This window comes from Lucilia cuprina, chromosome 5, assembly GCF_022045245.1.
Source record: "Lucilia cuprina isolate Lc7/37 chromosome 5, ASM2204524v1, whole genome shotgun sequence".
Classification (NCBI taxonomy): Eukaryota; Metazoa; Arthropoda; class Insecta; order Diptera; family Calliphoridae; genus Lucilia; species Lucilia cuprina.
The window spans coordinates 38,656,443-38,671,605 of record NC_060953.1 but is presented as its reverse complement, the minus strand read 5'-3'; the positions used below and the strand labels follow the sequence as shown (position 1 = coordinate 38,671,605).

Here is a 15,163-nt window from a genome sequence, read left to right as displayed (position 1 = left end):
CAGTTCTAGTTCAGTTCTAGTTCAGTTCTAGTTCAGTTCTAGTTCAGTTCTAGTTTAGTTCTAGTTTAGTTCTAGTTCAGTTCTAGTTCAGTTCTAGTTCAGTTTTAGGTCAGTTCTAGTTCAGTTTTAGTTCAGTTCTAGTTCAGTTCTAGTTCAGTTCTAGTTCAGTTCTAGTTCAGTTCTAGTTCAGTTCTAGTTCAGTTCCAGTTCAGTTCTGTTCTGGTTCAGTTTTACTTCAGTCCTAGTTCAGTTCTAGTACATTTCTAGTTTAGTTTTATTACAGTTCTGGTTTAGTTCTACATTATTTTTGTCTTTATTATAAAAAAGTTTTTTTTTGTTTCGAATAACTAATAACAAAATCATTAAAAAAAGGAACTGAATATCATCTGATAGCATTTTCTTTAAACACATTTAGATACAATAAATCGTGCCCAACTGCCGTCAGAAACTTAAAATATTTTTGCTGGCTTTTTTTCCAAATGCACAAAATAAAAAATATTTAAATTTTTACTTATTAGATTATTTTAGTTTACATATTGATAAAAATACAATAACAAATAAAAATATTTAGTTTTTAAAATGTAGATTGGTCTATATTTTTTTAAAATTTAAAATCTTAATATGTGCTTTGCATATTTACGAAAAACACACACACACAAACAAACAAAATTAAATCATTTTATTACTAATTCAATTTCAAATAAAAAACACAATTTTAACGAATTTGTCAAATTTGAAAATCTAAACAAAACTCTATTAAAAATGAAATTAAATAAAAAGAAAATAAATTTAAAGCAAAAATACTTGAACAAAAACATTGAGGCATATTGTTATTGTAGAATTTTATATGTTAGATGTGGTGGTATGTGTGTATGTGGAGTGCATGTTGTGCATTAAAAATAAAAATAATAACAGATTAAAATAAAATTGTGTAAAAACAAAAGTTATAATCACACATCAAAATAAAAGTAATTAAAGTCAACTAAAAAGAAAAATTCTAAATTTTTATAAATAATAAATAAAAACAAAATAAATTCAATAAAAACCACATATATGAATGTAAACTATTGTAAATTAATTATAAAATAAAAAAATATATAAATAAATTTAAAAAACAACAACCATAAAATTCCTGTGTAAAATTTATAAATAAATTAAATATAATTTTACTTTAAAATCAAGAAAATATAAAACAAAACTGGAATAAAAATTATAAATCCATAATAATGAATATGTATTTCCTTATTATAAATGAATGATTATATTTTGAATATACATACATATGTAAGTAAGTAAATAATGCATTATAATGTGTTTAAAAGTATGTGGGGGAAAAAGCTAGTTTTCACCACAAACTACCCAGCAACAACTTGGTAATAACATAACAATTGTTACCACTTATATATTAACATACTTTTTAATGAGTACTATCTATTGTCTGATTACACGATGTATTATAGAAACGCATTATTGATAATGTGTTATATAATTACTGTCTAATTCATTAGTCAACTTCTCCCCGAAGAAGCATATTAACTCCTTAAATGGAATGAAAGTTTTTGTTGGTTTGTTATAATCGTTAGAGTGATTTTCTGAAAGGTTCCTTCTATGCAGAATAGGGTTCATTTTAGAATAATATTTAATACGTTTATCTGATGGAGACTATATATATAAAGTCCAGGTTTATATATGGACCAATTCTTATAAAATAAACAAAACTCACTACTCCTCTAAAACTTGTTATACCCAACACCACTTTACTGGCGAGGGTATATTGGGTTTGTGCTGTTATTTGTAACGCAGCATAATATTGCTCCTATACACACCTTAAAGTATACCAATCGGCTGAGAATCATTTTCTGAATCGATTTATCTATGTCTGTCGTCTATGTAAACCTTGTAATCTAACTACAGGTCACAATTTTAAAGATAATTTAATGAAATTTGGTACATGATCTTCTATTGTCCCTGGGACGAAGCCTATTGAAAATGGTTAAGATCGGTAAATTATTTCACCAAGCCCCCATACAACTGAACCCCCGAATAGGGCTTGTAAATCTTGTAAATAAACTACAGGTCGCAATTTTGAAGACAATTCAATGAAATTTTCCACATGGTGCCGTAGACGAAGCATTTTTAAAATGGTTAACATCGGTCCATTATCTCGACAAAAAGCTGCAAAACCAGGATCCATATTAGCCTTGATAACCCTTATAAACTTTCTTATTATAGGGCCTCATTGGACCCTAACCCCTAAAAAAAGCCCCCTTCAAAATTTAACATAAATATACACAGTTTTATCCAATACAATACAATTCAATCACATATTATATGGTCGGCATCGCTCGACTATAATTTCTTACTTGTTTACCATGTAATTGATTACTTTGTGTAATCATTACACCCTAATACTGAAAATCACCTTTATAATAAGTTGGTTCCAATTATCTCGATCTTTTGCTCGATGCTCTATGAGTTTGTTTCACTTCATGCGCAATGTCGAGAGTTTGAGAGGTATTCGCTATTCTCCCGACTCGACTGCTATCCAGCGGGTTCCAATCTAGATATTTCTTATCAATATCAACATCATCGTTTGAATCTATCTAAAGTTGGTTATTGGGTATTGTTACAGGCCAGAAAATCCGTAAGATCTTGAGGAGACATTTGTTGAGAAATACCTGAATAGAGTTGATGTTATGTTGACTTGTCTCGTAATGTTAGAAATTTCTATATCGGGATTGAATAGGCAAATGCGAGTAGATATATACATATATTTATTTCAGGCCAACCTATTTTGCAATATCACGGGTTATAGAAATTTTCGACTGCATCTCTGAGAATGGGTCCTCCAACCGTCCTTGTGCCTCTATTATGAAGCCTTCTACATCAGATCGAGGACGTAGTTAAATAGTAAAGGTGAAAGTAACTCCAGTTTTAATCGAGATACTGTTGCTCAGTTGATTAAATAGTTTTTCGGAAACACCTTTACATTCAAGTGGGTTCCATATATCGTAGCGTATGGTTGAAAGTGTCAAAGGCCTTTTTAAAGTCTATAAATATGAGATATAATAGTGACCTCCATTTCAATCATTGCTCAACTATAATCCTAAGACGGTTTACTTGGTCAACGCATGATTTGCTGGAGCGAAAACCAGCTTGCTAATTTCTGAGGGCTGGGGAAATTGTAGTCTATTGTCTATTACTTTATTAACTATGTTTAAGAAGGTTAAGCCTCTCAAAATCTTTCTGTTGGTCAAATCATCCTTTTTGAGATGATTTTTGATGACTCCATTAGACAGGTTGTGGTTACTTTGTGAACTCTTGGATGGGGAAATAACACCAATGACAAGATTAACATTTTCTGAACCAAATCACAATGTCCTCCATATACAGTGTTGTGAGGACACTATCCAAAAAGGTCATAAAAGAATTCCTTTATGAAGTTTTAACATTTATCGGTTTGGGCGTAGAATGGGACTAACGTAATATGACTAGCTTTTCCGTGCACTATTGCAATCGGAGTAAGGTTTTAAATCCACTAGAGCACGAAACCTCTCGTCAATAGATAGAAGCAGCTCGTTAATTTTCCAGAAAAAAGAATTGTAAGACCTTCCGTTGTCGTTAATCCTCATGCAAGTCAATTAAAGAAAGGTTGTAAGCGGTATGTTCCTTACATAATTGTGCAAGCCTTAAGGTTTCCAGAAGAGTACCGATTCTTGACCTATATTTTATTGGGTTTATCAGTTTTCGTGTATGTTTAAGACGTACTGTTTGTGATACCATAGATCCCGATGCCGGCGTTTCGTCAACAAATTATCGGTTTATTACTTTTTATGAATAATCTATATTTAAGACGTACGGTTTGTAAGACCATAGCTCCCGATACTGGTGTTGGGGCTGCCAACATTGATACCAGGCGTGCAGGAGTATGTAGGCTTTTAGCCCTACGTTAAATACTATTTAGCGTAGCAAGAGGTATACCAAGCCTTTTAGAAAGTGGGTGAGATTGACATTAAGAGAGTAGGACTAAAGAGCACAAATTTAAACATTTGCTTGAGCTTCATTTCTCCATTAGAGCATTATTTATGAATAAACAGCCGATTTTAGCTGATATGTCATTATACCCTACACCACTATAGTGGGGAAGGTATTATACGTTTGTGCTGATGTTTGTAACATACAAAAATATGTGTCCAATACCCACCTTAAAGTATACCGATCGATTCAGAATGTGCGCAAGGTACAGGCCGCAATTTTCAAGATAATTTGGACCAAGCATGTTTTTTTGGCACAGGGACGAAGCCTATTGAAAATGATTGAAATAGGTCCATCATTTCACCTAGCCCCCATACAACCGTACCTCCCGATTTGAACTTTTTATGCCATAATTACGTCAAATATTTTATTATCTCTCTAAAAATTGGTACAAATAAGTTTTATATAAGTTTACACAGCAGATTTTCGTAAGGATTGGCCCTTATTTGACCCTAGCCCCCATACAAACCCTCCTTCAAAAAATGTCTTAAACGTCTAATATTGACTTGTAACCATTTGTATCGCAATAAAACTCAACAAAACTAACTGTTATTTAAAAATATATCCTCTTCCGAAATTTACCGAGGATCGTCCCATATTTGAATTTTTCATATAGATATTAAATTTTATTTTTCCAAATTAAAAGCTTAAATCAATAATCCCACAACTTTTATTCCAATATAAATAACTGTGAAATTAATACTTAACCGGTTATAGTCAAATAAATTTTGACACATAATATGTTTTTATATTGAAATGTGATTTACAGATTAATTTTAATACAATAATAACATCAACAACTACGCATACGTTTACAAACACACACATACTTAAATAAATGTCATAAAATTAATTTCAGTCATACAATCAACCTATTTCACACTTTTAATACTCTCTCTCTCTCTCTCTTTCCCGATTTTATTTATTTATGCATATGATTGCATTTGTATTTGTTTTATTTTTATTTTTTTTGCAATTTATATATACAATAAACAAATTATAAGCTGATAAAACACATAAACACATACAGATATATTTTCTAAATTAAAGCAACTTTTAAAATAATATATATTTATTATTGTAGAGGGTGGACAGAAAGGGTACTGACTTGTATGTGTTCATATATCAGTTACTAACTCACCCTCTTTAATTACACTGTAAGCGATACTTTTTGATCGAAAAGTTTACTGCCACAAACTGAGGAACAGATAAGCTCTAGGAGCGCATTCTGAGAAATTATATAGAAAACTTTGATGATGATTTCAATATCGATAGCCATGGTCATCAATTGGGTGCTGATTTATAATACCGGCGTATTAGTTCTGCCCGTTACTGAATATTAAGTATATATATTTGAATAAGTATGTTGTAATAGTTATGTATTACCCAGCAGTTCGGTCGGACAGTCCCAAGCTACCTATTTAACCTGTCATTTAAAGTTACCCCTTGGCTTTTCTTAAAAGGAAGGATATCTCCCCATAGGTTGCGAAAAGACAGCAATAAGCTTAAGTTTGTTGTTTAAGTGTCCAGTCTCTCGATTACAAAGGGGACACTAATATGTCCTCGATAGACGAAATATGTAGAGTAAAACAGGTAGCTGATGCAATCAAATATATGCATATACTAAAGAGGTCAATTCAGTAACCTCATATCTTCTAAACTAGAAGATATGAGATTACCAACACCTTTTAAAGTTTTTGTTCTTCAGCCTCAAAGTGAACTCATAGATTTTCAATATAAAACCTAGAAAAATATATGAAAATCTATAAAAGGAAACTTTTTTTATATTTCAGATATGCAATATATTTATGTATTTTATTCCATTTCCATGACGGTAGCGAAGCACACTGGGTAAAGTTAGTAAAATTATAAAAGTAGGTGGATAATAATGATGTGTTATACTTGCCATATATGTAATACCCAGCAGTTCGACAAAGGCCGGGTTTCTTACTCCTCAGTTAAACTTGGCTTAACTTGCTGTTAGATTAAACTCGGAACAAATTTAGGCGGACTTTAACCGATGATTGTGTTTTTCAGTTTTAGATTTAAGTTCAGTTAACTTTGTTAGTATTGCCAACTTTTCACTTAAAAACATAAACAATGAACAGCTGATTTTTGCAAACAATACTTTTGTAAAATGGAAAATTTTGGAAAAATGTTAAATAAACATTTAAAACAATAATAAATAAAACAAAACAAATCAGAAAATTGCAATTTACTTAAAATATTAAGTTTTTATTCTTCCGAAATCATTGTTTTATTGTTTTTGTTAATTATGTTTTCTCACTTATAACTTAAGTTTAATTGGCCAATTACACTCAGTTAAACTAAGATAATAAGTAACTTTACTGATAACTGAAAAACACGAAACATATATTAAACCCGGTTTAACCAAAGAATGAAGATTATCTCTATCAGTAAAACCCGCCCAAAGAGTCAATGCATACGAAAATGGCAGTAATTTCCACTAATAGTTAACCACCTGGATGATCGTAATTCGTAAGTTTTGGGTCATTCGTCACGAATGTACCCTTTGTAATCGAAAATGAAGACAGTCGTCACTTTAGTGTCCTCTTTGTAAGCGGGAGCGGAGACAGTTGTCTCTTTACTGTCCTCAAGTAACATAGAGATTGTATTCTTAAAAGTAGTTTTTTTTTGTTGTACAACCGAAAGTAGTTATTTTACCCATCTTTTGGAGAAATAATTATTACATTCTACTAATATACCACCATCTGGTTGACTCAAATTTATATCTTTCGGGTCAATCGTCACATTATTGCCCCATAGTATTCTAGAGAGTATACACTTGAAATTTTTAAATTTTATTTCCATTAATATCTTACCACCTGGCTGACTCCAATTCATATGTTTTTGGTCTTTCGTCACAAATAAGCTCTTTGTAAACGAAAATGAAGACAGTCGTTACTTTAGTGTCCCCTTTGTAAGCGAGAGCGTAGGCTATCGTCTCTTTACTGTCTCTTTGTAGGGTGTAGAGTGACGATTGACTTCCTCGTAGGACAAGCCCATGTTGAAATGGTTGGTCACCTGTGTAGTCAGGTGGCTAGGGGCCACCACAAGTGGTAGGTCAAATTGTCAGTTAGGGACTGTCCCGTCGAACTGCTGGGTACACTTATAAATAAACACATACAGATGTATGTGAATCAATGTATTGTATATATGCATTTACATATATGCTGATTAATATACAACTTTGTGTTGTTGTTATTGCTTATAGAAAAAAAAAACATTAAAGTACATGGATTCATATGTGTTTTTGTTAAATAATTTGTTTAATCATATTGTAAGCTCTCGACACATCTACACATTCATACCTACATACATACATACATACATACATACATACATACATATGTACGTGTGTATTTTACGTCTCCACCAATGCTTGTTTGTATAATGTAGAAATTTAAAATTAACAATCAGTTGTAACAGTAAATGATCAAATTGTATTACATATGTATATACATATTCATTATATGTATGTAGTGACATACTTATGTACAAATGTATCTTAACTTGTTTGCATGTCCAAATGCTTATGGGTATTTATGTAAATTCCATTAGACAAATGTGTCATATTTTATGTATACATATGTACATATGAATGTATGTATGTAAAAAAATAAATATTTGCTTGAACGTTAATTAAAGGATATCTATAATGTTTTAAGTTTTTATTTGTGAAATTGTTTTTTTTTTTTTTTTGTGAAACATAAGTGATCATAGGTGATCGTAATGATAAGTGATAATCATAGTGATAAGTAATCATAGTGATAAGTAATCATTGTGATAAGCAGGGAAACCGAAAACATGCTCTAAAAAAAGTGTTTTAAGCGCTTTAAATATGCCGTAAAAAACTCAAAATATACTCTTAAAATTTAAAAAATATGCTCTAAAAATAAAATTTTTCATTATTTTTTAACATTGAAAAGCTCAAAAAGACAGAAATTGTAATGAAATAATAAATGTTTAGTGTCATATTTCATCCTACAAGATTTTTTATAATTGACTCATTTCATAGTTCGAAGAACTAGTTATATAGAATTCCGTTTTACGTTCAGATAACCAATAAATAACATGAAACCATTTGGACCCCAAAAAACATATTTCAAACGACAAAGTTTGACACATTTCTACCAATTGTATTCATACCTTCTAAACTGACATTTTAATCGGTGTTGTCATAAATTCCAAAAATTAGTTTTTTAAGCTATAAAAATGGATTGGTCTCATGAAATCAAAAGTAATAAGTTTTATGTCTGATTTAAAATGTAATGCTTTATTGAACAAAAAACTATAACATTGGTTTTCGTGAGAGTAATGTATTTTTTGCAGTTATTAAGTTCTACAAACGAATTTTTTTTCAAAATTGTAAAATAGGCTGAAAAATTAAAAATAAAAAAATTAAATTTTATTTTTTTAAATAAAGTTTTGAAAATGTACAAAAACGAAAAAAAGCGAAAACATCAAAATATGCACTTAAAAAGTAAAATATGCTCTAAAAACTAGAAAATATGCCTTAAATATGCTAAAAAAGTCAAATCATGCAAAATTATGCTCTTATGGGTAAAATATGCAAAAATATGCTCTAACAAATCGATGCCAAAATTCTTAAATTGGTCTGAAACGTATAAATATCTTATCCATGAGTCCATACGACGCACCACAAAAAACATGCATTTGCATATTTTGGTTTCCCTGGTGATAAGTGTTCATAGTGATAATTTAAGACCACTTGATTTTTCCGAAATCTTAGCATAATCTACTCTTTACATTACAGATCATATTAATAATACCGATCACACTAGATCTTTATATCTTACGAAATATAAAGGAAGTACTTCCAAAAGTTTCATAAACGTCTTCATCCTTTTCTTATTATACACATAATTTGATGCTAAATAAATGATCCCAAATATTTCAACTTTAAGTCGGTTTTTAGTAGAAAAAATGATAGTGATTACATGATCATTTGCAACAATCAATAACATATTTAACATATGTATATATTAACAGATCATTGTGCTTTTGTCAGTAAGTCCAAGTAAATTAAGATTTTATAGGCAAATATATAGATTCTATAATTAAAATAAGATTTTTTTGTAAAAGTGATCAGTGCTTAACTACAATTGAACGATTTTTGAGTTTTCTACAAAAGGAACATTTTTAAGAAACAACAGTTTATATATTTTTAAATTTTTATTCAAGTTTAAGTTAAGAATATATGTGATCGTAGACTATTACCTATATACAAATGAGCTGAATGAATATGTAGTTAGTTAATATTTAGTGGTTACTCGTTTTCTATTTTTTCCCCGTTTTACTATTTATACCCTACACCACTTTAGTGAGGAGGGTATATAGGGCTTGTGCTGATATTTGTAACGCACAATAACATTGGTCCTATCTTTACCTTAAGTATACCAATCAGCTCAGAATCATCTCCTGAGTCGATATAGCTATGTCTGTCTGCCTGGCTGTCTATCTGTGCGTACGTCAGTCCGTCTGTCTGTCAATTAAACTACAGGTCGTAATTTTGAAGATAATTCAATGAAATTTGGTACATGATTTTCTATTGTCCCAGACACGAAGCTTATCGAATATTGTTAAGATCGATGACCCTCATGAACTCTATAATTATAAGGCCTCATTTGACCCTAGCCCCTATAAAAAACCACCTTCAAAATTTAACTTAAATGTCCACAGTTTTATTCAACAATAAATTGCTTAAGTATATCTGACAATTCAACTTAAATGTTTTATTATAAAAACTTAAATATATTTTACTTTTTGTAACAGGTGTATTGTATTATTTGGTCGGCTTCGCCCGACTATCATTTTTCCTTGTTTTTTTTAATGTCGTCTCTATAGGTATTCGTAAAGATTTTAATCCTTTATTTATGATTTAAAAAGTACAAACACTTTATAATAAACCCTCAATAACTTTATTAAACCTTTATAAATATTTACAAGTTATTTCATGTAAAAACAAAAAAGTGCGATCACTCAATTTTCATCAGGTCTAATAATAAACTACTGATCTCGTGTCTTTCAATACTTAAAAAAATAAAAAATTAAAATCATCGACTTATCTTCCTTTTCTCATTAAGAACACTTCAAAAAAAGGCGATAAATACCCATCAAAAAAAAAAAAAAAAAGAACTTCCAAAGAAGCGAAAAAGAAGTAGAATTTACATCAAGGATGTAGTGAAAAAGGCCTGAAAAAGTTATGTTTTTAACACAGGCTTATCATTTTTTATTTGATTCCAAGTTCACTTCTGAAGTCATTCTCAGGAAATAATTTGTATGTTTGGAAGTTCAAGGGTTTTTTTTGGAAGTTCTAGGAAGTTCACGCACATTCTGCTTTAACTAAATGCTCTCCTACAGGTGAGTATTGCAACATATTGGTGTCAGTAGTAGTCGACAACGAAATTAGGAATCTACTTACTTTAAAGCAAAAGGATCTTAAGGTAGTTAACCTGATGAACCCAAAATCATTCGATACAAAGAGGGAATGGGAGAGAGAATTCCATAAGGCCTCTTGGTGAAGTAAAACCAAAAAATCTTATAAGACGAAAGCTGGACGAGAAGTTTTCACAAAATGAGAACGAGAAGTTTATAGTTAGAAGTTATATTCGGGCGAGACCGACCATATAATAATAAAGTTCATCAAGGTCATCAAGGCTAGTATAGAACTTGGATTTGCAGCTTTTTGTCGAGATACGATTATGAATTTAAAAGCCTAGTTGTATGGGGCCTAGGTGAAATAATGGACCGAAGTTAACTATTTTCAATAGGCTTCGTCTACAGTACCATAAAAGATCATGTACCTGTAGTTTGATTAAAAAGTTTACAAGCTCTATTCGGGTGCTCAGTTGTATGGGGACTAGGTGAAAAAATGGACCGATGTTAACCATTTTATATAGGCTTCGTCTACGGCACAATAAAAAATCATGTGTCAAATTTCAATTGCGACCTGTAGTTTAATTAGAATGTTTACATGGGCGGACGGACGGACATAGCTAAATCGACTCAGAAAATGATTCTGAGCCGATTGGTATATTTATAGGACCAATATTATTGTGCGTTATAAACATCAGCACAAACCCAATACACCCTCCCCACTAAAGTGGTGTAGGGTATAACAAATCTGAAATAAGTAAGATGGGCACACAGGATTGCGGGTTCAAATATATACAATGCTGATTTAGACTAGACTAGAATATAGAACATGAGGAGAGGATAATAAAACTCCAGTGCTCTTTCTTTGACATTGTCGGGCTTTCGTCAAAATTAGATTAAAAATCTTGAAGTGATAGTAATCAAAAAAAATAAAAAATATCTCGTATGAACACGGATTAAAAAATTCTCAGGATTTATGTTCAAGAAATTGCTTTAAAAAGTAAATGTAGTTGCAAATGTGACTAAAATGGGAATATATTATAATAATTTTTAAAATATTTAAGTTAATTCTCAATTCAGCCAACAATTATCTGACATAGTCTTACATAGTACATATGGATTCCTTTACAAATATTTCCACATAGAACACAATGGATTTTGTTGTCTTTTCTGCTGTTGATTTTGTTTGTGCATGTTCATATTGTTGTTGCTGTTGATAATAAAGCACATACGGAAACCAAAACGACAAGCACGCATTTCCAATAATTATATTTCAATGTATCAAAATCGGGTCGGTCCTCAAATATACATATACATATATGCACTCACGCATACCGTCCTTCACCCATGCCGTTATACATAAATATCTATGTAGTCGTTAAATTCATGTACATTTGTAGACCTTTGATTGTATTCAACTAATATTTATACATTTGTATATACACGTGTATTTCGTTTGTTTGTATATCTGTATGAAATATTCACATTTAATGTTGTTGTCTGGTTTCCGTTTCCGCTTCAATACAAACATTTATAACTTATACACATATGGACATTCAAATAGTAAGATAATCAACATCGATAAGTATGGAAGTATGTAGGTTTTGGAATAGAGTGAAAATATTTATTTAAAATTGCCTAGCAATTTCTAGGAATATCTTTAAAATCAGTTTAAATACAAATTTGATTTACAAAATATATCTACGTTTTGGTTTTCCTTATTACGTATAAGAATTAATTTGTTTTCACTATACTTTGTCACTCTGTATAGATGTTACAACATCATTATGAAGAAGATGGTGATGATGATCCCATCATACATTCAATATGTTATTGTTGGTAATACTACATTGTTACGATTGTGTTAAATATGACAAAAGCAGCATTAAACAAACCAAAACATTGCACAGTGGACTTGATGTCATATAAAATGTGTTGTTTAAAGCAAGCATTAGCCGAGAAGTTTTTTAGCTCATCCAGATTACAGATATTGTCTTAAAGTACGCTTCGCTTCAATATATTCCTATCAATATATTCTTACGTTTTCTTACCAAAAAATAGCTTTAAAATTTCTAATTTGAAGAATGTTTCATTATATTTATGAAAAAATTTCATTGCATTTATGAAACATATAAATTAAAATTTAAAACTTGTTAAAAGTAGAAAAAAAGGAAAAAAATAGGCAAAAAGATAAAAAAGCAGAGCCCAAGGAAAAATTTTAGAACTTGTTCTAAAAACTACTAGTTTTAGAATGGGTGCAAACAGAACCACTTCAGATTCTTAAACAACTGCCTTGGAACTAGTGTCGCCATTACTTCTGGAACCCGTTCTTTGGAATATTGTTGTGGTTCTTAAATACTTCTAAATAGTTTTCAAGGAACTAGTTTTTGGAAACTAATTATACATATCTTCTGCATTAGTTCAATGAAACGCATACTAGTTCCGAAACAACTTCTTCGAAACGCGTTCAAATGTATTTTTTTGTATTCCACTGAACTACAAGATATTAAAGAGCTCCCTAGTTGAATGGTACTGAGAGAAGAGCAAGTTTGCTGCTTGTAACTTATATCCTTACCAAAAATATTATAAAGATTAGAGGTGCGGAAGAATTATATTCAATTTTACGTAAAATATGTATATCTATATAAGTTTTCTAAATAAAATTGTGCAATAATAAAAATTCCTCAATAGTTTCTCAAACATTCTCTACAGCTTCCATAGAACTCGTTCCGAGGTTGACAAATTCAAACAAAACTCGTTGATAAAAGAACTAGTTCCAGAAGCGTTCCAAAGAACGAGTGTCGAACCAGTTCCGAAGCTGACAATTTCGAACAAAAATCATTGGTCTCAACGCCAAACTAGAATAAGTTCAGACTAAAATTATGTGTTCTAGAACTAGTTGTAGAACTAATACAAATTTTCCTGGGGCTATATACTTGAATAATATTCATTATATTCTAAATGTGTTTTCATTCATTCATTCCGAATGTTTCACCTTTATATCTATTGAACAAAAGAACATTTGACCAATATTTACCAATATATTTGTGTTTACCAAAGTCCGTCATGAAAGTCCAAGATAAAATTCAACATATTTATATATATCTCGAAATAATTTACCAATCAGTCCATAGTTGGTCATAGATGCCATATAAGATGTATTCGCGAATATCTCACAAACGTAAATATTTTACCAATCGGTACATACTTGATCATAGATGCCATATATGATCTATTCTCGAATATCACACAAACGTATAAATTTTATTGACAAATGAAGAAGGGTAGCGAAGAACACTCGGTGAGCTAGTACTAATATTAAAAAAATTATTTAAAAATTTTACTTATTGTAACCCATTGTGCATTGTCATAAATTCAAACATATATATACTCAAATTTACATTTCCATATAACGAATAAACTTATTTACAAACTCCATCATCAACTGGTTGATATTTACTTCTTTTTTTTATAGCAAAATGTATTTGTATGCATATGCTGTAATGTATGTGCAAATGTATATAGATTTTAATGTAATTTACACTTACTCTCTCTTTCTACCCACCAGTCATTTATAGTTTAAGGATATAAAGTATGTGTTTATGTTCATGTTTGTATATATCGGATGATTTACATCGTCATCATCATCATGATGCTTTTCATTGTTTGTGGCCGTATGTGTCCAAATAACAAAATGCTTATTATCTGTTAAACAGTATTAAGCTCTTACTCCCACATATACACAAACATTTATACATAAATATTTATTAACATACCCTTATACATACACAAATATGTATATGTACATGTTTATTTGTGTTCATAAAGTGTGTATGTGTTTTTGGAAAAATATTTAAACTTAATGGTTTTAAAGAGCCAGAGTGTGTGTCATTTATAATTACGGGGAATTTTTAATTTCCATAATTATACATAGTTTTATTGAAATTATTTTTAAATAAATCTTTATTAATGCATTAATATACATACATATATATGAAGAAAATATATGTTAATAATGAAATGTATATAAGAAAAAATATATGTATATAAAAATGTTAAAGATTCTGTCAGACTTAATACTTTTATTAGTATTGTTTCATATTTTTAACCTTTTCGAATAAAATTAAAATTGTGAGTATGAGTAATAAAATATAAGAAAAATGTGCAATGTTACTCATACGTACATATACAAGAATTATGTTTTATAGTTTTTATAACCTTGCCTACGTGAAAAGTGTAAGTTAAACATTCCGTTTGTTATTTGCACAATACTGTATATATGTAGATCCTATAAAGTATAAAGTGCATCCTAATAGCTATCGATAAAGCTATGTCCGTCTGTGTGTCCTTTGAAATCAATTTTCTGAAATTTGGGGATCCAAATCTTCAATAATTCGATCAGACATGCTTTCCAGAAGCCTTTTATATAAAATCAACAAAACCAGATCATAAATAACAGTCATATGAGCAAAACAATAAGCCAAACTCTGAATTAAAATAAAAAAACAAAATTTTTTTGCTACTTGTTTATTATTTACTATTATTTGTTATACACAAAACCCCTACACCCAACTTAAATTATACCAATGGGCTCAGAATCACTTTCTATCTATCTATCTATCTATCTATCTATCTATCTATCTATCTATCTATCTATCTATCTATCTATCTATCTATCTATCTATCTATCTATCTATCTATCTATCTA

At 30.1% G+C, this 15,163-nt stretch overlaps 1 protein-coding gene across 2 annotated transcripts in view; it reads right to left on the bottom strand.

The window, feature by feature from the left end:
- LOC111688913 (transmembrane protein 184B) overlaps positions 1–15,163 on the bottom strand; it is a 29,219-nt gene that overhangs the window by 859 nt on the left and 13,197 nt on the right. The window lies entirely within an intron of this gene.